The sequence below is a fragment of the Temnothorax americanus genome, unplaced genomic scaffold (assembly GCF_048541705.1).
Source record: "Temnothorax americanus isolate GAGA-0224 unplaced genomic scaffold, ASM4854170v1 Scaffold14, whole genome shotgun sequence".
Lineage (NCBI taxonomy): Eukaryota > Metazoa > Arthropoda > Insecta > Hymenoptera > Formicidae > Temnothorax > Temnothorax americanus.
In genome coordinates, this window is record NW_027509275.1 from 336,181 (window position 1) to 361,469 (window position 25,289).

Consider the following 25,289-nt stretch of genomic DNA (forward strand, 5'->3'; position numbering starts at 1 on the left):
AGACGCGAAAGCGGCAGTGAGGCGATTGTTCGAGGCGTGGAAGCGTGCCTTAGATGCGACAATTGAGGTTCCAGACCGTGAACCTGCAATCAATGCTGTCGTCGTCGTTGTCGTCGTGCCGTGAAAAGAGCGCATGCGAGACAGAGAGAGAGAGAGAGAGAGAGAGAGAGAGAGAGAGACCGGAGGATCGAAGGAGAAGATCGAGGAGGAAGAATCGAGAAACGCGAGGCAGAGATATTCGGAGGGTGCGAAGACTATCATGGAAAGGGCTGGCTTTGTCTGCCTGTGAAAGCTCTCGAGGGGAGGGGAGGCGACAGAGAGGGTATTCTCGAAGATTACGCCTCAAAGGAACTCGACTAGCATATATCCAGCTGAAATCGCGCATCCCTACCCTCGACGATGAAACCGAACACTTAGCTGTACTTGTATATCCGTTCGAGAAAGAGAACTTACTTTCGAAGACAGAATGAAACATGACGGTGGAGCCGCGGAAATCTGTTATGGCAGAGGCTTGGCGATAACTGCTACTTCTTGTATAACATCATTGCTGCATTTCTGTCGTACATACACGAATAATTGCTAGCCTCTTTTTATCGGAGGCAGGGAGAGGTAAACATAGTAATTTGTAAATATAAAACCGTAAAGCTAATCGATCGATCGATTACACGATTAACGAGCCCAGCTCATTATACAGCAGAATCTTGCCCGAGCACCTGCTGATCCCGAAAGAGCCTTATCTCGAGCGAGCGAGCGATTTTTGCGAAACAAACTGTGCTGTAAACAAATTAATTTTGCAATACTCTTTTTTTTTAATAAAAAGGAATTTTCGTAATATATTCTCGGTTTCGAAGGTTGGTTGTTCGGTTGCTAAAAGAAAAGCATTTAATAATTTGCGCGCACAAAATTAATTATCTTTTAATCGAGATATTTTTGTTCCACGTTTAAATCCCGATTTGCGACAATTTTAAATCGAGAATGTATCACCGATCTCTCGATGCTTTTTCAAAGCATAAATGCGTAAACACTGTCAGTCATCGGGCACGAGCGAATAGATAAATGATAAATTTACACGTGTCCCGCGGAGATGGTGAATGTCGAGCAGGTGCAACTAGGAGAGACGATCATGCGGCAGGATTACCTGTGCAATGCGAACCATTAGCTGTCGTGTATGCAGTGTACTCGAGTGGTCTTGTACTCGGGTAGCATTTGCCGGCGGAAAATACACGTGCATTTCTACGCGCGTATGTATTCGCACAAACGCATGTTTTTACGAGAGTGACAATTTTTTCGATTTTCGATAACTTGTTTCTTGCGATTTGACTGCTTGAGAATATATATCAAGAGCTACATTAACTGTATTCGATTATATAACGTAAATATATATAATTACACGTTTGGTTATCGTGTAATTATTTTACATTTTTTTATTACTAAATAATAATAACATGTTATATAATTGTAACTTTAAGTAAAAGTAAAAGGTTGTTTGTGTGCAGCATGTATTTCTTATACATAATATTGCAGTAAATGAATGAAGTCATTCGTTCACGTGACTAATTAAAGCTGATAAAAAGTTGATTATGGGAAACGTTAAATGTACGCTTGCAGTAGGCGATACGCGTACGAAACCTTCACTTTTTCCTTGACAATTTATCGATTCTCAAACGAGACGGGCCGCGAGTAACAATGCAAAAGACGCCGAAACATTCTGTACGTTTGCGCACATACGCGGCACGCTGAGTGTAAATGAAGCGGCTTGCAGGTTAATGGATGTAGCGCTACCGATGTTGGCTGAGCAATTAAGCTGGTCGGCGGTCGAACAGAGGATAAATAACGGATATACAGCAAATCGTCGTGTGCGAGGATACAGAGCGGCTAAGGAACCGGCTCTCTCGCTCGTCTTCTACAAAATTCATTAATGGCGTGGTAGCCAGTAATGACTTCTGATGTTATCGTATTCGCGATCGCGCAAACTAGACAAGCATCTGAAGCCATGTAAATACTTGATAGTAACGCTGTATAATTTCACGTTGCACATTTATCAACTTTGACGATTGCTCGTTCGTAAAGTAGGCAATAAGAATTATTTAACATAATGTATCACGAACTCAACAAGTATCTTACTTAAATATATTAATGTTGCTTATATTATGTTGATTATATGTTAAGCGTATGTATAGCCCAGTTTCTGCGTAATTACAAATTGCGCAATTATTTACATTGATCGAACAAACTTTCTTGAGGGTAATATTATTTTCTGACGAGCGAGAGATGTGACTCAATTACTAGATTTCCGGAGTTTCCGCGGATTTACGATACCACGAGAATCGGCTCGGGTAATGAATGAACGTCCCTCTCGCGTACGTTCATCCGAAAGCACGGATTCTCTAGCATCTCCTCCTCGTCGTGCCATCGCGCCGACAATTTCCTGACTGATCCACGTCGGTCGCTTTTATGGCGCCGGCGGTTTATTCCTTTATGACTATCCTCGGCCAATTTCGAAGCAACCTCGTCCATGGCGCGTTTCACCGCGGAATAACTGCTTTGTCCACCGATTACGTCGTGCTCCGCTCATAAATACATATGCCCGTTTAATATACCGAGCTATTCCTGTTCTCGATGTTTTCGCCCGTACAAATTAATTACCATGTTAAAATTATTTACGTGGTTGGCATAAAAGCGAGAAGGCCGCGCCGAATTAGTTAATATCGCTCCATGAAACTATATAAAGATAATTAAAAACTATATATAAGTTGCTTAAGAGACTTGGTCGTTGTTACGAATAAAAAAATGCAGTATGCTTTTTACAAAAGTAATGCTTTTTCAAGCATATTATTTTTCTAATTGTAATTTCTAATATAACAATGAGTATACGTAGGGGAGACTGGGGCTAATTGTTACAGGGGTAAAATGATACAGCTATATAAAAAGTAGGTTCATAAAACCGTTTAAAAAACGCTAGATAAAACGCATTTTGAAGCTAAATAATCATACATTTCACAATCGCGTTAGCGTTTTTTAGACGGTTTCATGAACCCACATTTTTATAGCTGTATCATTTCATCCCTGTAACAATTATCCCCAGTCTCCCCTATGTAAATGTAAGGCAAGACTTATATTTTTCAATTTCTACAATAATCTGACTTTTCAAATGATACAATGTGATATAACAAACAGAATATATGATAGAAATCAAAGTAACACTTATTGTTCTTTGAATATAGGCGCTTATTTCTCACAAAGGTGCGACTGAATGCAAACGAAGATACTGATACGTTTCGATCATTATTCTCTAAACGTGCGAGTCAATTTTTGAGATGCGTCAATCGGTTCGGTTGTGGGACCGTTATATCGGCGAAGATATGTGTGCGCTAAATCGTGAAAACGAACGCACGAGCGGGGAAAAACGACGCGTGGGCCCGAGGCCGGCATTAATGACGGGATGTGCGGCACTCGTTCGCCTCGTTACTGTCGCCCTGGGGCAATCATGGGAAGCTGAGAGTAAAAGAGAGAGAGAGAGGAAGAGAAAGAAAGAAAGACGGAGCCACCCTAACTGCACACACCGAGTCCTCCCGGTTCGCCATCGACTCCTTCTCGTAATGCGGCCAGGATATTATTTGTTTCCACTTGTTTGTGCGCACGAGAGCTCCCGACAAACAAACAATCTGCCCTTCCAAGAGCCGCCATCTCCATTCTGCCACGGATTTGTTTCTCTCGTCTCCTTTCCCCTCTTTGCTCCAATATCTCTCGTTCCTTCCGCATATGTTTTCGTTACCCTACATCTTTCTCTCTTTCTTTCTTGCACTCGCATTTACTTTCTCACTCACTTATTCACTCACGCGCGTTTCTTTTTCGTCGCATAAATAGATTGTAGAGAAAAAGGGGTGACAAAGAGGCAGGAAAATGGGGAGAACGATGCGCGGGAAAAAGACGAGGGGTCCTTTTCTCACTCGCGTCATCTCGGTGTACCACCAATGAGGCATTCGCCGCGTCTGTGCCAGCCAGCGCGCCCTTTTGTGTCAATACTGCGATAATTATTTCTGTAGAGCGACCCGTAATGGCTCATTCAGACGGTGTCGCCAGCTTTTTTCAATGGTAAATCGCGCCATTAAGCGGCTATAATGAACGCCAGCTCCAGAGTTCCGGTGCAGTGCACTCGCGATGATATTTATCTTCTGCCGTGCGAAGGAGGGACGGCCAGCATTTTATGGAACGTGCCCTTTTTACATTTTATTCAGGACGAACGTATACGTTTCGTTTCACGAAAAGAAATTATCAGGAACATTTTTTCCCTATCGCGATCTGATTTGTCTTGACGATTCAAATTCACGGAGCTTGAACAAAGTCGCCAAGGTGGTTACGTATAAATAAGGCGATAAACATATTATCGGTTTTGCCTCGCAAAACCTTCGAAACGATGGGAAGGGCAGTATATGGTAAAGATAAGGCTAATTCCAGCGATAGCGTTGGAATATATTTCACGAAATTAAAAGATTGACGTATCCTGTGATAGGCAAACATCGTACGCGAGGGACAGCTGAACACTCGCATTATACGTTGCACCTGTTCGAATGAACATAATTTTTATTCGCGACGATTTAACAGCCCGTATTGATCAAAAGAATTGCTTTTATTAAGCTTTTTCATATATTACGTATTGCATCTCATATACCCGCCGGTGATATAGAATTATAGAATATCATGCGCAGGAATAAACAGGCTCGTAAATAATGCATCTGTGGCAAAAAATTAGCACACGTCGTTTATGACGCTCCTTAAGTCAATATCTTAACACCGATGTTGGTATCGTACCGCGATATATATGCTATTTCACCGTGCCGGCATAATAATTATAAGTGTCACCTCGTTTAAGATAAAAGCTTATTACTAGTCTATTCGTTTACGATGTGTGCGAGAATCTTGTGGGCAGGTAATCGATATCGTTAAGCATTCCCAAAGCGGACTGCCAATACACGAAGCAGTTTAAGCATGTATTACAGCGGTACGTTTAATATTCCCCCCATAATTGAGATGGACCAGCTCGTTCGTCTGCGGATCTCCTTCGCGCTTCAGCTATATCTGCTATATTATAGGTATACGCCAATACGCTTATATACTGCAGCATAATCATCACAGTCATTAGAGCCTGTGTATGTACAGGACGATTACCGATATATTCTGGGTGTCCCAATTTACCGTATTTTTTTTCATTAATTTTGCAATTGGGCTTTTATCGATAAAAAATCGATTATAGGTACGCGAAAGTGTATTTTTCCGAGGTCAAAGCGTCAATCTATATTCAGAAAGTGCGATTTCTGGACTGTGAAGAAATGGTACGTCATATTGAAACAATTGTGAAGGGTGCATTAAGCGTTATTAGCGACATGCTTTGACCCAAATTGCTGGATCGCGAGCACGGCGAATGAAGGGATATTTTACTACTAATAAGAAGCATTTTCCCTATAATGACTGTACTTGATAAACCGGATAAACTGTAATGAAGTTTCAAGATGTATAATCGAGTTTATTAATTATAATGCACTCGGAATACGGGTAATTTTCCTCCCAAGCTGCTTATGCACGACGCATGCTTTTATTGATTTCACGTAAATGCGGTCTAAGATTTTAGCGACATTGCCGTGCTTCGTTACATTGTGGCAAATAGCCGATCGCAGATAGGCGTAAGGGTTACTTTGTAAGTGCGACGACTGTAGATGCCGTAACTTCCGGAGAACACATCTTGCTGCGACTCGCGTGACGGGTAACGTTTTCATTCCACGTTTCTTTCCGTCGCGATAAGGCAGCGCTGACAATAAATGAAGGTAAAATAATTCTCGGCGACGGATGTGAGACACGGGTCCAGCGTCCACTCCCCAGCATCCTCGCGCTTACCCTTCGTTTTATCCCTTATTCGTGGCGCGACGCGACACCTCGATAATCGATCTAGACTAGACGCGTTAATTATTTATCAGGCGGCACGCGTGACTGGCGATCGTCCAATTAAATTAAAGCAGGAAGCCGGATCGTGGTTATCGGCACTTCAGCGACCCTCTCTCTGCTACGTTTCGACGATGCTATCTGATTGACGCGACCTGCCAATGTGGCGCTCGGTGCTTTCAAGTGCATTCGATTCGAGTCCATTAAAACTCGTTAGTCTCCATATACGCACACCATAATTAGGCGATGCTGAGCTTTCACGCCGGATTTTCGGTCTGATAGCTCGTCAGGACTAACAATTTCTTTATCTAGAAGACGCAATTTGTGACTAATTGTAAAATAATCAGATTTTAGTATACAAGATGCATGAAATTTTTATGTCTCACATGTTATATAATATCTTACATGTATATATTTGTGGAAAATTAAAATAATCATAGTGCACGCAACGCGTTATTTATAGCACCATTGATCTCTTCTCTTGTAAAAATTTCAACCACTTTTCCCCCTGCATCGTCGCATAACTCGCGTGTCTCACGAAAAGTTCGGAAAGCTAAATGTTACGTCGGTACCACTTACGATCTCACGGTCCGCCATAAACGTAATTAAAGCCAGCGTTTTTGTAATATCGGCATGTGCTCCTTGCTAACGATACGGGTCTTTATGGTAACGTAGATCTCCCGGAGCGCCGTTTACACGCGCGATTGCAATGCGGTACACGATACTTGAAAAGGTCTACATCGTTAACGATCGCGCATACCTCCGGGTTAATCGTAAATTTTTTGCGTGCCGTATCAAACAAGGCTGCCAGTCATTTTCGAGATAATCTGCCAGTAAGGGTGCGCGAGATCTCGTCATATGTATTGCACCGAACCGTCGCGTGCTCATTTGCGTTCGTGCAATCGCGACGCGGCATAGTGCAGCGCGAGTGTTTTGTCCTATGGATATCGAGGAAAAAAATTAGGAAAGATGGAAAGATTGAAAGCTTTTTATCATAACAAAGTCTCTGACAATGAGTATTATTAAATATTATCGACTTATATTTATATCATTGTTTCGGTCGACGCGACGGCTCGATTAGTTTCACATAAACATCGGCGATCGATATCCTATGAGACTACATTCTCGAGCCAAGTGTACATTCGCGCGAAACGATTTTGCGAGGTAACACTCCGCGAGGTAGAGAAACCTGCACGGCGTACATCGAGGAAACCGACGGGAGAGGACGAGGAGAGGAACGGGAGGTCGATCGAGGTCCCGATGGAGCGCGGTACGTTATACACCCCCGCAAACATATGGGGCCCATTGTGTACCCTTAGGGGCTCCACACCCCCGAGCGGCGCGCAGCGGTTTTACCGTCGAGATACGAGGCGAGATACGCCCGCCTTTATGGACCCTACACCATGTTTCTTCTCTGTGAAAAGGTGCGCACGAGGTAACCTGGAAACCATCGAGTCGCAATTCAACGCACGACGCGAACGCGCGCGCTTGTATATTCGACAACGGTGCTATATGTTGACGTCTCGCGGAAGTCGCGACAAAATAGATTTGCACAAATGAACTCCGACACCCGGAAGCACTAAAACACGCGCAAGAAAATGTCGGTTTTCTATTTGAAGATCTCGTGGTGTTCCTTCAGCAAAGATGCTAAATTAAAAACCTATGAAAAATACTTAAAAATTATATACGTAACTTTATTTATATTTCTTTTTTCTGAACATATATTAACACATATGATTTTATGTATATATGTATATACATTCTCTTCTCTCTCATCTCTAAAACTTTTATCAGCTTAAATTCTATTCTATTTAGAAAATTTGTAAAATAATTTTAATAAAATTAACATGTGCAAGTATTTGTTTAACGGTTTTTTTCGGCATGTCCACTCCGCAAGGATGTAAACAGCGAGTATATCAGAAACGAAGGCAGTATTACGAGATGAGATAAAAGAAAGAAGAGAGATGGGTGAGAGGACTATCGTTCATCGCGGAACTCCCCAGGGAAGCGAAGATGTAGTTGTAGGTCGTGCGAGAGTCAGGTTATCCCTGCACGCGAGGGCGGACGGGACTGAAACCGAGAAAAGGGCGGGCTGCCGTTCCACCTTATCACCTACCAAATAATGGAGGCATATTGAATAGATAGCCGAACCTAACCGATATCTATCTGATCCTCGAGTCCCGGGGGGATATTAAGGAATCGGCTCTTTTCCACGCCCTTCGGGTGTCGCGCGGCGGCCGTTACACCGTATGCGCACGCGGTATTTCCAAACGGGAAAGTGTATCCGAATAAATCCAGAGTCCTCTCACGTTTCCCTCTTCTGGATGCTCCGGGACCCGCGGTTGAATCGCCGAGGGAAAAGCGCGTTTTCCACGAGTTTTCTTCCGATACAAACAAATTTCGTGTCGCCGTGGAATCAATGTGCGACAAGTGGTCTCGACGTAAAAAAAACCACGACGCCGAGGAAAGTCTCGGGTCTCGGGCACAGAATTTCGATCATCACGAAATTGTGTTTGCACATTTATACATATATAATCTATATAATCTATATATTATATAATTTAAACCATACAATTTCGCATATATTTGGAAAATTATGTATATGTTACATTCTTTTACGCATGCACATACACACATATCGATGTTTTCTCAGTAAAAATGCGTATGAAAGAATTGTTTTTATTTTGTTGTTATATCGTTATTATGCTCAGAGAGAAACGTAGCGACGACACCGATAATGGAAACACTTTTAGCGGTCTATCCTATCAAGTGATGTTAACATCATTAAGATGGAGTCGATTACATCCGAGGTGTACGTGCTGCAACCGATAGCGCGAGGATCGAAGTGCTTCTCGTGCAATGCTTTGACGCGTGCACGCACACGAGATGGATGAACTGTCGTTTGTACATGCATACGTAAGCTGTATGTGCAAGTGTGAACGTGATCCTATTCGTGTGCGTCTTCCTTTGCATCATTCGTGTGTTGCATGCGCACATATATTTTCCTTCGATCCGAGCGAGGCATAGGGTCGAAGAAGGAGAGAAGAAAATTCGTGCGTTCGCGCCGCTCGCTAGGAGTATTGGATTTGTTGGCGGTATATGTTCAACAAATGATTGCGCTGCTAGCTATACCGCCGCGGAAAAACTTTCGGTTCGGTTCGCGTATCATCGTCGCTGCCGTCACCGCCGCTACGTTTTCTTGATTCTTCTCCGTTTCTGGGCCGAGACCGAGGGTTGTCGAACGAAGAAAGTTTACGGGCCACAAAGCACTCCCGGAGAAAGTGTCGAGAGCACAATCATTTCGAACTTCCCCGCTTTCGTCTCACACTTTGCTTTCCTAGACGAAACACGCGAGTGAAAGAAGGCGTGTAGATATATCGCGGTAAAATATTATCGTTGCAGAACCATTATTCTCACACGCGTTTTCCAAAATCATTACGTTCACAGATAAAATTGCGGAGATATTAAAATTTTTTTTCCAAGACAAATAATTTTAGCTTTGCTTATGTCGTATGCGTTTTTTACTATTTATTATTGTTCGTGGAATGCCTTCGTGGATTGGAAATACAGAATAATCCCTGAAATGTAGTGAGTTCGAATATCTAGTCATCAGGATGCGGCGCGATGGGCCGTCGAGGAATTTCGCGAGACGAGACGGCAATCGGATCGCGCTCGCACGGTACGCATACTCGATGAAGCGATTCGAGATGGGGTCCCCCATCTCGCTTATATTAATTTGCGGCGGTTAAGCGCCGATTCCGAGTGTAGTCTCGTACGGTACGCACTCTCTACGCTTTTTGTCGCCGTCGCATTATTAAGCACGATTTATGCATTCCGTTCACGACGAGACACCGATTGAATAATGCGTCTGAGATTTCACCCCTCATGCCAGACGAGAGAGGAAAGAAGAATCTCGCCCGCAATTTCCTGATAGCGGGGACAGATAAAGTACCCTCCAAGAACTCAGGAACGTTATTTATAATTTACAAATAATTCGCGATTCTAGTCTATTAGTCTATTTCCTTTTATCATGCAGAGACGCGTTTCGACAAAGTTCAGAAAGCGATATCGATAGCAGAATTAAAAATCAACAAAAGCACAATAACAAGGTTGCTATCGCACAATCCATGCGTATGTCTCGCTTACCTGTCGTGCCTCGTTATATCATTTTGCCGTGAGAGGTTCACTTCTTTGTCCACCTTCTTTATTCGTTTTTCGTTTTCCGAATTTGAGCAAACGAAAAGTGACGGAGAAGAAACGTGTGGGACGCGCAAAAATTTGATTCGACGCGAGCAAATCGCGCGCGTGTTGACTGCGGCAGGTTGTATCCGGATACTGAAAGCGCGGCAGGTTGGTCGAAGGTAGAACGAGTTATACGGCAGAGGCGAGCGAGCAGAAAGACAAGTGAGAGTGGTTCCTTTCGCGAGAGATGCGCGAGCCACGTAATCCTTCCGAGGGGATCCCGTCTTCGCTTTCAAGCAGCGGTTTCTTCTCCCCGGCCCGAATAAATAAGCCGGAATGTTAATGAGCCGTCGCATTCAGCACCGGCGAGCAGTTTTGAATCGCATTATTCGCCTCTAACCGCGACGAGATGTTCGATTCGTATAATATCATATTAGATTTTTGAATCTCTGATTGTGAGTTTGAAAATAGTCGGCAGTTTTTGGATATCAATTATATGTTCAAACATAGACGTCTCATTTTGAATTAGAAACGAAAATGGACTCTAGACACACGATGGATATATCGACAGAACGTGATTTCTTGAAAGCTTTGATGGCTGGAGTTATTAGATCCTTATCGACGTATCACGATTCTGAATTTTACCGGATTAAATCGGTATCAAAATACTAACCAACGAGAGAACTTTGGAAATGTAACATTTGCTATATTCGTTCTTTTAAATACCTCTATTATATCCATAGTAATTTAATATACGTCAAGGTGATGAGAGATCATCATAGCAGACGATCAATTTGTATGAATATTTCGCGTCTATATATTTGCACGAAGCTGAGAAACGATTATCTTAGGCGAATTAATTAAATGTAAATTAAACACATCATTTGTATTTGCGAAGTAAACGGATATATAAGGTGTCCAATATGCGATTTCTCTTTTAGATCATTGTCTCCATATTGTGCACACAATCCTCTTGAAATATTAATTTTATAATATAATTTTACATGAAGTGGCATAACGGCGTGCTCGTCAAATCAATTACCTCAAGGAAATATCGGAATAAACTAATATATTATTCAATATCCGCGGTGTCGCGCAGAAATTCGCGATAATAGCTCGCGCTTGAAGCTTTAATTCGCCGTAATATATCGATCGATTATTCTGCCAGGCAAATATTCATACGTCGGTCGGAAGCCGGCGGCGAACCGTAAGAACAAGTCGGTTCTCACGCGAGGACATGCATTTCGAGCATCGCGGTCGCGTTCGTTCGCCCGTCTACCATGTCGGACGAGTCCTCCATGACAGACGTACAGGATCGGGCTTTTCTTCTGCCCGCTGTACCGCGCATTAATTACATCGCGGTTGTCCCGGAGCATGACAGAGACAAAGATCGGCAGCGAAATGGACTTGCGGACAGCGCTTAAATGGACTGCGAGAAGGAGGATGTCGCGAATGAAGCAAATTAGCTACTTCATACATAGTTTATTAACAGACGACACGCATGTGACGCAAAAGAGGATGTAATATAAAACAATGACAGTAATAAGATAACTTTATTAAGAGAGTGCAGTATTTTGATACAACAGAACTTGAATAACAGTATAGTATAAATAAAAATTTTTTAATAATAAATGGATTTAGAGATTTATACATGCAAGTTGCGACATAATTTTTAAATTGTCTTTAAAGTACGCGTGTGTTAACTGTTAAACATCCTGCACATTTGAAGAAAAGACTTGGACTGTTTCTTTTTCGCGATTCCGAATACACGTATGCAGGTATGCGCAGCGCACGGGCAATGAGAGAATACGAGAGATGAGACTCGTACTTGGGAGCAATGGGTTTTGCGCGACCGATTCGTCGTCGTCGTTGTCCTCGTCTTTGTCTTCGTAAGCGAGACACGCGTGTCCCCCGTCTCTTTGGTCGCGGGGAATGTTATCGGGCTGTATCGTGCAACGGTTTTCATTACCATTCGTGCACGAAAGGCTCGCGGATCGCGGCCGGCACCCTTGAAAAACACGATTTGATTTATTACGAACCGCATAGCCGACGTCGCGCGATGTCGTGCTCGTTCACCCTTTCTGCTTTTTGAACGCAAAGTATGCCCCGACAAGTGTACGAGACACTCCGCAATGCGTAGATCTTGTCTGGATACTTTACACGACATATGTATCTTCAGGGTTAGTTTTAAAGCGTTCAGCTAAGCGATTAATGCTTTACCGAAACAATTTGTTACATTATATTTGAAATAACAGTTATAGCACACGTGAATACATATATGTGATTATATAATAATGTGATAATAATTACAAATATCTCTCTCTCCTTATACTAATTTTTTAATATAAGAAAAAAATAATTTTAACGATTTACATAAATCATAAATTGAATAAAAAAATTACACGTTGCTTCAACGTTCTATCATTTTCATGATATTTCTTTAAGCATCGTAACGATATATTTCACCCGAGGGTAGACCGTTACGGTTACGTTTGTCTATTATTACGAGGAATTTCTGATCAAGATTGGACCCGCAGAGATTATCGATAAAATTAGGCCAGGTGGATCCCTCGACCGCCGTCGCTGATTGATGATCCACGCGGAGAGTTTAGCGCGTCGGAAGTGCCGATAATTTTAGCCTGGGTGCTGTCCTCGTTATTACGGAACGATCTGATATTCTTTTTAACGTGAAGCTGTTCGATCAACATACTTATCGGCCACCCAAAGACCGTGCCGAGATCAATCGCTGGCAGAGGACTTCGGCGTTAAACATAAATGACATAAACATTTTTATACAAACATAACGCAATATTGCATTTTACAAAGACCACATGTACGCGCGGTGGTTCTCTATTCTATAATAACATTGCATCGTTATCTGGGCGCGATGGTCGATTTTCTTCCAGCAAAAGGCAGCTTGCAACGTCCGCTGCGCGTTTCTCCCTCCAATTTAAGTACTTCCCTTGTGTTCTGTATCTACCCCGGATCTTACATAAGAATATAAATGTAGCCGTGCGCCGAATTGTTCGGAACGTTGCCAGCGGTCAGAGGATCGATTTCCTGGTAAACGTGAGTCGGGTTGCCAAACGTTCTTTATATAATTTATTATGCGTCGTTGCTTATTATCGCGCTTCGATCAAACTATATATCTGCATCAAACGTCTAGCGCCGCAGTCGTAAACGCATTTTAACGAGATGAACAACATCATAATAATCTTATTAATACGTTATATATCATAATTTGGCAATAAATGAAATAATAATTTATTTAATTTACTTTAATTTATTATACTAAAGAGAGAGAAAGTTATTATCGTTACATATATTGTCGGGCTAATATATGTTTTTTTTAAGAAATAAGAAAAAGTATAAACGTTAGTTTTCCTCTTGCTAGTTCAATAATGAAGTTGTTTATTGAATTTTTTTCGAGGAGATATATCAGTGCTCTCGAAAGCATAGGGCAGAAACGGAGCATCAACCCCGCCGTCGCTAACTCTTACATTTGTCACTCTGTTAATCCCTATTAGATCAGGCCGGATTTCAAACCCGTTCTACCCCTCCCGGCTATGTGCTTTTGCGTGGCAAAGAGTAAGCTCGTTTGAAAAGTGAGCATACCCCGCGGGGTCGTGTCGAACACAGAGAGGAGAGAAAAGGCGGACGTGTGTGCGTACGACAACGATGGGGAGTATGAGGTAGGAGGGAGAAGATACCCTCGGGTCTCACTTTTTAGTAGAATACGACTAAGGTTAAATCGATCTTTTGTGTCGGGCAAAAATTCAGTCTCGGCGAATTCTCGCATTTGTTTTCTCATTAATCCATCTTTAATCAGATATCTAGGGGTCCTTTTTTTTAACTTAAGCTATAATATATATAATATAACGCGTCCGCGTCTGTCAGTGTGTGTCTGTGTGAATGATGATAATTATTTCTCAATCTCTTATAATATTAAGAAGATACATACTGTATGAGTTTCACGAGAATTACGACCCACTTCGGCAAGCGATTGACGAACTTTGCATTTGGCAAGCATCCGACTCTCACCTCGTTTCTTTTTCTTTCGTTGTTCAGCTGGCCGCGAGAAGGATGACGCCTGATAAGGCCATCGACCTTGATTACGAAAGCTATCGAACGCTAACGCTGAAGAGCGTCTACCGGCGCGCTTGGGTTATATACGTGTCCTTCGGCTTGTCCGTGCGAAACGGACAAGCTGCAGACGGACCAGCGACACGTTCTAATACCCATCGTGAGTTACTAATCCTTTAAACGGATTACCAATTAAACGTGTCGCCCCGTTTCGTAGGCCGAGATGTACAAGGGAGCGCGATAGAGTCGCGGGAGCCGAGGAGAATTTAAGGACAAGGGGGGATGTACGGGAAAGGGGTTGGAAGCTCGCTCGTGTTAAGTTTAGAACCTGACTATTCGCGATGAGGGGGGTAAGAGAAAGGGACGAGTGGAATCGGCACCGTACTACACTGCGAAGCGTTGTGTTCCGCAATGGGTGTTACGTTTCAAATCTCAACAGAGAGATCCGCTTAAGCGCGCGCGTATACAGCTGCCAAGCGTTGTATATTTGCTGTCATGTCACAAAACTCGACACTGCCCATCACGTCGTTATCATCTCCGTTACTCGCACGACACGATCTCACTCCTTCGGTCTAACTACATATCTCTACGACTGTCTCTTTCTCTCTTTCTCTCTTTTTTCTCCTCTCTCTCTCTCTCTTTTTCTCTCTTTCTCTTTTTCTCCCTTTTCTGTCGTTGCTCTTTGTCATAGCCGAGCGCTAACTTGTTACATGACAGTTTTTATTTTCGTGATGTGAGGTTTCGTCTATGGCTTCGCACATACACGTACGCATATAGCAGCCAACTCGGTCCATCTGTCATTTATGATCAACTACCATCCTCCCGGGACGTCCTGGCGATACCTCTCTGACTGAGGCTGAAAGCCATCCGTCCAGGGACGTGAGTTTGAATTCGCGAGTCATAGCGCGAGTGAACGAGCGAGCCGTGCCGAGCCCTATCCCCGGTTGTATGTTATCTTCTTAAAGCTGACTCTGCTGACTCGTATAAATTTATTATGGCATTCGATTTCTAAGAGATTGCATTGTGCGCGCGTATAAAGGGGATATGTACGGGTAATCTCGAAAGAACAAAAATTCACGGCAACACGTCGGACGAGGGGGGCAGCCGATCAAATCGGCATGGTTCACGCATACACCTCGCCCGGCGTTTTGCCAGCGCCGAGCGAGACGTAAAATACTGTTATGCGGATTAGCCGTGATCCCGTCAGATCGCGGGATTACGTCCAAGTGGAGGGACGCCTTTCCAATTTAGCCTGCAAGCGCAAGGACGAAATCTCGCGATCATTGAGACGGAATCAGTCAGCGAAGTTCTCTTCTGGGTGCATATAGGGTAGAATCGAGAATCAAGATTTACAGGAGCGACACATCCGAATCGCACACGTCTCGCGACGACGCAACGGCGGACACGAATGGATTCCGCCATGGAAAATATGTCAATCACTCGGGTCTGACCCCCGGCGCGTGCACGCTCCGTTTGACATCGTCTCGCATCTGTTGCGGGAATCTATCGAGAGCCGGCTTTGTTAACGAGACACGCGCGTTGCGCTTTACCGTGTTACCGAATAATACATCGCCTGTATAATACCGTCGACACGATTATTCGAGTTGGAACCGCCGGAACAGCGAATCTCTCGAATATTGTCGTCGCCGAAAACGGAGACAGCTCTCTCTCTCTCTCTCTCTCTCTCTCTCTCTCTCTCTCTCTCTCTCTCTCTCTCTCTCTCTCTCTCTCTCTCTCTCTCTCGCTATACCAGTAAAGCGCCACGAGCAAGTATACGTCGCAGATGTCGCGGCGATGTAGATTGTAACGTAAACGCTTGTTAACGCGTAAAATGAAGGCGATGGTAAGGATGCGTCGGTTTAGCGAAAAGTCACTCGGTACGACGAACAATATGCCTTATCGTCGTCGCCAGACGACGCTTTTGCTTGGCTCGCGGCGTTGTACGGTAATCGTGGTGACTCATCATACGTCAGCAATCAATCAACTAAGCTCGATCGGTCGTGAGATTGACGGAGTAAAACCACACACGTGCCACTCACGACAACGACGAACGACGGCCGCAGATTTCCAATAACGATACTTATCCGGTGCATTTATTAGAGGTCTTATCGACAGCTGAACGAGACTGCCCCGCTATGAATCATAAATGAAATATTATTAATTACGGACTTTAATAAATTGATGAATTAGCATAGCCATGTTAAAGTATTATCCCGAGATCTGATATTGGTATCGATTATACGTCGACGATCTCCTCAATATCGATACCGAAGCTACCGGTTTGGCATAATGACAAACACGGTCATGCACGATCAAGCGACATGAATATTAATATTTTTGATATTTTATTACTCTTACAAAATGCTCGATGCATTATTTACATTAATATTTGTATAAAAATTGCATCTTTTGTTTAAATTTTCCGAAATTATTCTGTTTTTTGTGACGCGTAATTTATTAAAAATTTGAGATATTGATATATATGATTGATAAAGTCATCGAAGAGAACGAGATGCGTCGCGGCGATCGCCGTTGCGTATCTCTGCTGGGAGTTCTTATATGGGAATCGAAAAGTGATAAATGGCTCCGCGGCTCGATATTATCTTAAGTGACAAAGTCACGCACGCAAGCGAGCGTTCGGTTGGCTCATACATGTCGGCCAGGATGTAACGAGTGTAGGTGGCCGTCGTTGTCGACGTCGTCCTCGCAGTTGGCAGGACGTTAGTTATCTCTTCGGGCTCGCGGAGGTGAGGTGAGAGCAGGTCGCCTGAAAGAAGCGCTTAACGAACTGACGACGACATTATTGTTGTTGCCGGGACCCGGACGGATTCGGCCGACTACCCGTTCCCTTTATCGGATGAAGCCAGAAGGCAGACCTCCGCCCGTTTGTCCCTCTCTTCTCCTCCCATCCTGCGGCGATTTTCTCTCTGTCTGCGCCCTTTCGCTCGTTCGTACGGGAAGAAAAACCGTATGACCGAGGGTACGACGAAGGGAAAGCGGAGAAGGAAGAAGAGGAGGAGGAGGAGGAGGAGAGGAAGGGACACAGGCGACGAATCTCTCTCGATTTGACTCTAATGCCGGGGAGGGGCTTTAATTAACTCGCCGCTATCTTTTTCCCGGTTCGTGTTGGTATTTATTTACGTGTGCTCGGTGGCTTTAACCGGGCCTGGGTTCCCTCGTTTCGATGTTCTCAGGAAAAGTCGTGCTCGTCGACGGTCGACGATTTTCCCAAGGACATCGATGTGTCTAACAGATTACGACCTGTTCTTATTTAAATGTCTGAGATTGCTTTTCATTATGATAACATGACTAAGATTGCGCGATCACCATGTTTCCTGCCAGCAGTTTTTACTAATATTTCTGTAATTAATATATACGGTATACGTGTCGAGCTTATGATATAAGTATAATGAGTTGCGACTCGCAAAGCTGATTTTACAAACATCGGAAGTTGTTTAATTAATTTACGCGTATCTCTATTTATTCGTGTCCGCTACGAATCCTCGCGTGCGTTTCGGGCAATTAATTCTCGACATACACAACATTTCGCGAAAGTTGCAAGAAGATATCTCGATAAGTTCGTAACATTGTATTCTTGCACGCGAAAGCATCACTGCATATACATATGTATGTGTGTATGTATGTGTAACGCTAGTCAGCACACGGCGACAATACGACGGTAGCAATACTTTCGTCGTCGCGGCGAGGCCATCTTCCTTCGGGATTCATTAAAGACTTTTATCGGGAGAACACAAGAGCGTCTATGTACCAATTCACTTAACGTAACCAATCTAAAAATGCTCATCAGCAATTTAAAACGACGAGGGCTTCTAGAAGGACAACGGCGACGGGGTTGGACGAGACGAGATGGCAGGATAGCGTAGTCAATGGGGTAGTCAGAGAAGAGAGAACGACGACGAGGAGAAGAGACTTTCGCGTGGCTCCTTCGGAAGGAACGGAAGGGGCGGTCGGTGGTGAACCCGGTGAACCGCCTTTACCACCGTGGCGATGCGTCTGCCTTCACGCGGCCAGGAATAGGTTGGAGGGTAAAAGAAAAGAGGATGAGTAGCCAGGGACGGTTTTGCGTGTAGTCTAACAAAACTTAATGCTGTTTTAACGATAATATGAAAAACCTCGAAACTTTCTCAATACAATTAGTTAATTAGATTAGGTCTCAATACGAGAAATAAAGATTTACGCTTTTGGTTTCCATCGATTTTAAGGAATCATATATTAATGTCGAGAAGTATTTATAAAATTTCGAGTGTTATTTAAATTATACATTTATGTAAAGAATAAAAGAAGGCACCTTGTTTTCTCTTTCTCTTTATTTTGTCACGCTAGACACTTGGAAAATTGTTAACTTTAGGTCTTGAAAAATTATCCGCTACTGCGACAAGCAGAAGACGCGAAGAGAGAAAGAAAGAGAGAGAAAGAGATCCATTTACGAAATGCTCATCGACCGTCGTGGGCTTTTTTCCGGATGTAGGGTGTATTCCGCCCTCACCGTAGCCAAACCACTGAAGCGAGAGGGAGGAAGGGAGGGTGCTTTTCGAGAACGCGCGGAGGATTACTCTGATTCGTTTTGGCTTGCAGATTTCGCCTTTTTCAACCGCCCCGTGCCCATCAGCGTCCTATACCGGTGATTTCGCTATGCGAGTTGGGGTGGGAAGAACGGGAACGAGAGGGAAAGCATACAGAAAATGGTTGCCGATATTGCGATAACAGCGAATAAAATTCTTCGATCTCAAGACGTAAATGGTAGCGTACCGCGGAATGGAGCTACTTTCCGTCGCGTTAAAGAAGGAATTTAAAATCATCGAATTTCTCAGAACATTTCAATCTCGCGTAGGGAAAATTATTTAGAACTGTGTGCCATGGTTGTGAATTCCTTAAAAAAACCGGCAAGATTAGTCTGTAAAGAGCGAAACAGTGTTTCGCCACATCCGAGCGATGGAAATTAATAATTCCGTGCGAACGAACTCATAAATGTGGATATCGCCCGTAATCAAGACGCAAATGTCATTCGTCACGACGATACAGGGAGATAAGGCCATTGTCGCGTCTGCGGTTATCGGTTTTCTAAGAGGAAAGAGGGTTGGCGGCGGCGGGGGTAATATCTCCGCGCGCGGCCGTAAATCATGGTGTTTGCATAAAATATTAATAAGTGACACGAGTCAATCCGGGATTAGATACAAGGGAAGTTACGAGAAGGGGGTCTCCTATACGATATTCGCGCGCGCCTTTATCTATCTCTATTTTATTTTGTTTGCGTTGGCTTTTCCCACGAAGGGTCGAGCTCGACCCACCGCGTCCGTTCTCCGCCGTTCGCGATACTCTCTTCGACAAATAGTAATAATGCGAATTGGCACGTGACGCCGTTGTCGCAACAACGGCAAACATACCACGCTCGAGGAGTGATCGAGAGAGGCGTAGGTTACGCTCTGAGAGATCGTTTGGGGACCCGAAAAGATACGTCTTTTCTGTCACCTCGTCGCGGATCGATTTTTCAGATTGTTCAGGATTTTGGCGGAAATTGATGCCGAATCGAACTCGAATGAACTGATTCAAGATTTACTTTTTAAGCGAGCGGAGAAGAGGGCAGCGAAATTCGAAAGAGTAACGTCCCGATTGAGAGCGGCTTTCGCAATGACGTGTGTAGCATAATTGCGAACGGCTGTATCAGTGACCCACACTCTCCGTTCGACACGTGTCGCCCCTGTGTCGCCCTGTGTGCATTCGACGCTCTTATCTGGCGACTGCTTTACAACGTGTGGCTCGAGGCTCGGGGCATGGCTTTCATTTTACTCGTAATAATATATTCTTATAACTTCGTACAGAGAGATCTCCCCCTCTCGGACGGCGGATAAAGCGAGACGTAGCGGGACGGTGCGCGAGGAAGCGAGAAAGCATGTGCTGCGGCACACGCGTTTGTCAATGTTTGCCGGTGTCGACACCCACCTACTTATGCAAATCATTTAATTTAACCCCTCCCGCGTGCCGCGCGTATCCCGAGAGAGATCGTATCTCGAAACCTATTCGTATTCATTGCCTCGACGGTGGGGAACGCGCTGCGCCGCGCCGCTCGACCCACAGCAGCCATAGGATCGCGTTTCTCTTGTCGACTATCGCCAACCGTGTTTATATCGACGTAAAATCTTGCACCACGCGTGCGTTGCGCGCGTCGTTGCATCCAAAGAGATACCTGCGGAAATTGATGTATCTCCGATTCGACCGTGCGCCCGTAACACGTATATGATACCGCGCATACGCAGGTTTACGACGTGACTGAAAAAGAGCGTCGACTCGCCTTTCACCACAATTGTATTAGTATTCCCGCATTTATTCGCGCAAAAGGTGCCGTCGAGTCAACAGAGAATAATGATTCGCGGCGCGCAATTTAAAAAAATCAAGTTTAACATAATACTTGGTTTGGTATGATATTTTAGTATAATACTTGATTAGTATTAAAAACTGTTGTAGCCTTAAAAAGTACGGGGTCAAAATAAGTTGTATAAAAAAATCTTAGAAATTTCTTTAATTACGGCGACTAAAATAAATTGATTATTTTCAGATGGAGCGGAATATACATAAAGAACAGCCGCCGATTGGTAAGTCCTCTAATAAGTCCTTTAAACGAAGTGCTAGTTAGCTCGCACGCAGTTACCCTGCATGAAATATTAAGACCAATTTTTTATTCCCGATTATTGTTAATTGAAGGTTGGCAAAAGACGAAGGGAATATGCATTTCGAAATTGAATCGGTCGTTACCTTAATTCTCTTTATACAATATAATTTATTAGCGAGCCACACGTAACTAGAATATAATTTATTAACCTTTGCTCATAAATTTCTTATTAATTGAGAATTTCCAAGCTTGTTAGAATTTGGAATTAGGCGGAAAACAATTTTACTATCTATCCGTAGTTAAATCCGCGTAGTTGAATATCTAGCTACACGACTAGACGCATAAGATCAGAATTGAGCGATACATCTCGAATGATGAAAGACACGTACATATCGCGCAATATACGAAAGCGCTCAACGTAGGTATATCGAATAAATGCGATGATTGAACGTGCGGTAGCGAACGATACGCTTTCATTACCACGGGTGAAAATCGGGAGTCAGCGATTACGATTGGCCGACGATCATGTTCGGCGCGCCCGACGGTCGTGAACATCGCGGAATGACGTATCGGTCGTGCGGTCGTTTTAACCGTTTTAACGGCCCGGCGGAAAACGAGTGTCGGCAGCCACGCCGAAAGCCGTGTACACACACTCGTGACCGAGGCCGGACGGATGTAGCAACGATATGATATCGATTCCAATTCGAGCCAGTTGAATCGAGTGAAAAAGAGAGAGAGAGAGAGAGAGAGAGAGAGAGAGAGAGAGAGAGAGAGAGAGAGAGAGAGAGAGAGAGAGAGAGAGAGAGAGAGAGAGAGAGAGAGAGAGAGAGAGAGAGAGAGAGAGAGAGAGAGAGAGAGAGGATCCCGAGTGGGCGCGCACGAGGGGCTTCGGCGGGACACTGCTGAATTAGTAGCATTGTTAATGCAGTAATCGAGTGCTTCATCGTTGGATGATTCCGGCGTGCGGGGTGAAGTGCCATCGGCCACGCCGGATGATGAGAGGAGACGGCTGGGCCTGTGTGGATACATACATGTATACGGACGCGTGCGTGTGTCTACTCGTGTGATACAACGTGTCGTCACTCGGCTAAACCTGTATATTGATGCCGGGATGGCAAAAATTTCATCACAGATGCAGTAATTGTTCCGTCGATGGAAATTCGACGGGCATTAAAAACGCCTGTACGCGTTGATGATTTTTCCGACATGACGAATGCCGAACGATGAGTCTGGAGTCGAATCGCGCACAGATACTCAAAATTAGACGAAAGTTTACTTAATTTATCAATGCGACTTTTTTTTTTAATTTGTTTTATTTTGGCTGTACTCATAATTCGTGCTAGTCAGAGGACGAAATGGTAGCAAGAGTTCTATAAACGTTCGCGCGCGTGTATTCATGTAGACGACGTGCACCCGCCGTTTGTCGCTGACGTTCATTTGTTTTTCCCAACAATATGAAAAAAGAGCATGCGGAGAGCGCATTGGCGTGACTCGTGCCGACGATAAATGGAAACAATTACAAAAGTCAGCAGCGCGATATTTTTCTCTTTCAAAAAATTATTTAACGGCGTGAATTAGAGCGTACACTGTAAAAAGTGGACCGTGCTTTTACATGGAACGTGTTTATTTATAAATTTAAATCTCGTTAAATTTTGTTATTTTTAGTATAATTCGAGCGATAGCTTTTTGGACTTCAAAGAATGATCGTTAAAAAGAAAATGACGAACTCGATGCTAATTGCCTCGATCACACGCCGATCTCCAAGCGATTACGCGATTTTCCTCTCGAAGACGATCTCGCAAAAACACGCCGGAATATGCCAGTTGCAATATAGTCGGAGAGCGAAATGTATAAACGGCCGCTCGTGTATTCATGTACTCGACGTGTACCCGCCGTTTGTCGTCACGGCCGACGTTCATTCGTTTTTCCGGCCGAATGAAAAAGCCAGGCGGCGCACATAGCCGCGCGCGATCTGCAGTGCACACACCGATGCGACGTCACGTACGTTGTGTACCGTGGTGGGTGGCGGTGGCGACGCGACGCCCGGCGTCGCGCTCGCTCGCTCGCGCGTCTAGCCCGTTTGTCAAAACTCTTTATTGCCGTTCTCCGGGCGCTGTATTCAAAGCGAGGACTCGAATGTACACCGGTCGGAAAAGTGCGCCGCTTCAGTTTTATACATATATAACGCGCGCGGTTTGAGTTTTATGATTACCCGCGCGCGGCGAGAAAAATATGCGACAGGACACGTCGACACGTCCATGTTTTGTCCGTTTTTTCCGCTTTCCCGCTGTCCGAACTCGTCTCCGCTCCGGGTTCTCCTCGAACAGCGGCGCCCGGTTCGTCGGTCCCTGAAGAGATCCGCGTTGTCAAAAGCGAACGCGCAAGTGGCCTTTTTTTTCCCAGCTCTCGTTTCTCGCGATTTTCAACATCCGCTCTTCAGCCGGAAACCCAACCGCTCGGCGCACACGATTTGCGGAACACGATTCGGGATTCCAACGTTGTTATCCGGCGATGATATTTAATTATCGTGTGCGAGCGATAGTGATTTCACGGGATTTATCTTTTCTCGTGCGCTATTCATTAACATCGATGTTTTTGCCTCCGAATGCAGAATGTGTGCCGCCGTGCATTACACCTCGCGTGTTCATGAATAAAAGCGCGATGTATGGTAGATACAACACGAGGCATTAGCGGAATGAAATGGCCGTAATACCGACTATGTTGAACATACCGGGAGGTTGTGGCAGAATTTTGTTTCTATAACACTTATAGCGAGGCCGTAGTAAATTTTCATTCTTTTTTCCACCTGCACTTTTGCCGCGAGCAAGCGTCTAGTTATAACTTCGTAGCCGTTAAATGTTTCGGATAATTTACGAACAGCATAGTAAAAACTATCATATTAAAACACGCGGTAGCTATATTTGTACAGCTCTAGTGTGGAGAGCTACATTTCTGTTAACATATACAAATTCCATTTTAAGAGAAATTATTCTTAGCGTATTCTCTATTAAGTGAAAGGCAACAGAAATTAGCAGGCGGAAGGGAAAAATATTATTACAGTACAAAAGACGAAGGAGATTCGTGTAAGCCTAAGTGTTGCCATTCCGCAATAAAATGATTTCTTTGTCCTGTCTCTCTCTTTCTCTCTCTTCTTTTCTCTTCTACTTTCGCGAGCACATATAACTTTTGTGACAAGGAAATCCTGCACGCCCCTTAGGTGCTCCCGCGTGTTCGTTTGTGTACATAATACATATGTATGTATTGAAAGGATTTGGACAAGAACTCGCGTGTCCTTTCAAGCAAAAGAGGAACGTCTGGGCTCTGAATGGCAGAACGGGAAAGTAGACTGACACCTTCGGAGTCGCCAAGCATGACGTGTCTTCGAATTTAGAGCGTCGGGTTCGCGTCGAATCTCTATGCCCTTATCGCAACGTGATACGACAGATTTGATCCCGGATGGCGAAAACGTGTTTTAAAAAATTTAGATCTTTGTATATTTTAATCTATAGTTTACCAATACGTTCGTATACCTCTCTCGTTTAATCTTTTGTCGGTTCTTTTGACATACATGAATCTCCAATTTTAATCCAATTCATCCGGCGATCCCATTCACTCGCCGGCATCATCGATCGCCGGACACATGTGATATCGTAATTTCAGTAAGATATCGTGGGAGAGAGAGTTGAAAGCGTAAGGGACAATCAAATCGGTCCAGACAACACCGACGTCCGATTGTATAACGCCTGTTACGACACGCGCTGCGACACCAAGAGTGCACGACGAACCGGGCAAGAACGCTTAGTCGGGTGAATACACGATGTGCATTCTCTGCCGCACAGGGGTCGGGCGCACAATAGGCAAGGCATGAAATCCGAAAAACGGGGGGAGACTGCGGATAATTGGCCGGAGCGTTCGCATAGCGTTAAATCGCGAGGTCAATTCGCTCGCATTGCGAATCTGGCACCCACTTCCCTCCCCCTTCACACGCGCATCCCCGGTTCGGCTCGCTCTCTTCAGCGGTCCCGTCAACGAAGGGGATGAAAATCGAGGTCTAGCCGCGAATATATGGACGACGCGGTCATTCGCGCGTTTTGGCGTCTCTGCATCGCGCGTACGATTGTACACGTGCTTTTGTGTACGTTCGGATCGGCAAAAAAAATCCATTTTTTTTCTTTCGGAGAGAACAAAAAAGAGATGGGTTTGGCCGGCTGGGTCATTGTTAGATTTTATTTGAACGCATATCGGGATTCACCTGGGCTAGAGCTCACACAATGCGAGACAGGAAATGGAATTTCGATTACGATCGCTCATTGCCGACGTGCATTGCAGGATAAGCTCTTCGGGGGAGTGAGTGATACGCGTTATAATGCTGATAAAGCCGATACAAGCATTTTTACGGATTCGAAGTATATACGCGAACGAGACTCGAGGATCTCGTCGACGAAGGCCCAGAGATTTA

At 44.3% G+C, this 25,289-nt stretch overlaps 2 long non-coding RNA genes across 3 annotated transcripts in view; one reads left to right on the top strand and one right to left on the bottom strand.

The window, feature by feature from the left end:
* LOC143894694 (uncharacterized) overlaps positions 1-10,276 on the bottom strand; it is a 29,403-nt gene extending 19,127 nt beyond the window's left edge. Inside the window, exon 1 of the long non-coding RNA XR_013256143.1 lies at positions 10,084-10,276. This is a non-coding gene — a long non-coding RNA (uncharacterized LOC143894694). The remainder of the gene's footprint in view (positions 1-10,083) is intronic.
* Positions 1-25,289, top strand: part of LOC143894610 (uncharacterized) — a 279,902-nt gene that overhangs the window by 23,891 nt on the left and 230,722 nt on the right. For both annotated transcript variants that reach the window (XR_013256131.1, XR_013256130.1), the window contains exon 3: positions 20,777-20,813. This is a non-coding gene — a long non-coding RNA (uncharacterized LOC143894610). The remainder of the gene's footprint in view (positions 1-20,776; positions 20,814-25,289) is intronic.